The sequence below is a fragment of the Colobus angolensis genome, unplaced genomic scaffold (assembly GCF_000951035.1).
Source record: "Colobus angolensis palliatus isolate OR3802 unplaced genomic scaffold, Cang.pa_1.0 Scaffold132, whole genome shotgun sequence".
NCBI classification, from domain to species: domain Eukaryota; kingdom Metazoa; phylum Chordata; class Mammalia; order Primates; family Cercopithecidae; genus Colobus; species Colobus angolensis.
In genome coordinates this window covers 2883772-2884660 of record NW_012114400.1, presented here as the reverse complement: position 1 = coordinate 2884660, position 889 = coordinate 2883772, and the positions used below count along the sequence as shown (strand labels likewise).

At 46.1% G+C, this 889-nt stretch overlaps 1 protein-coding gene across 2 annotated transcripts in view; it reads left to right on the top strand.

The window, feature by feature from the left end:
- TPR (translocated promoter region, nuclear basket protein) overlaps nt 1-889 on the top strand; it is a 67454-nt gene that overhangs the window by 3480 nt on the left and 63085 nt on the right. The gene's annotated exons all lie outside the window — the stretch shown is intronic.

Here is an 889-nt window from a genome sequence, read left to right as displayed (position 1 = left end):
AAATAATTTTTATAAATATCTCTGAATCTCAGGATATTTCCCCTTTAAGGCCTAGTTCCTATAAAAGATTGATAGCTAATCTCTTTCTTAGTTTTCTTACATCATTAAGTTTTAGAAACCTCACAAGATGTTTGAAGGGGTGGCCTGCCCCTCCACACCTGTGGGCGTTTCTCCTTAGGTGGAACGAGAGACTTAAGAAAAGAAATGAGACACAGAGACAAAGTATAGAGAGAGAAAAAGTGGGCCCAGGGGACCCTGCTCACCATACAGAGGACCCACGCTAGCAGTAAGACATATGAATAAAGATCTCTGTGACATGAATAAGTTTAAGGAAAAGTGCTGTGCCTTGATATGCACATGCAAACATCTCTATAAACCTTTTTAGTGCATAAAGAGCAGCATTGCCGCTAGCACGTCCCACCTTCAGCCCTAAGGCGGTTGTCTCCTTTCTCAGTAAACAGAACATACAATAGGGTTTTACACCGAGATGTTCCATTGCCCCTGAGATGTTCCATTGCCCAGGGACGGGCAGGAGACAGATGCTTTTGTCTATCTTAAAACTGCCAAGAGGCCTTCTTTCCTCTTATACTAGTCCTCCTTAGCACAGACCCTTCATGGGTGACAGACTGGGGGACGATTAGGTCTTTCCCTTCCCACAAGGCCATATTTCAGACTATCACATGGGTGATTTGTTTTATGCGACCACCAGAGTCGGCGCCAGAGAAAAGGCAAGTAGGCAAGATAAAAAGAAAACTTTATTACGTAGCCAATGTATAGAAAAGAGGAAGCGAGGTTCACCGGTCTCCGGCGGCGGAGGCCAAGGAAGTCACTCCGGCGTTCTCGGGCGAGGTTCCTGGGTCCGTGTGTGAGGAGGGGCCGAGGAAGTTCG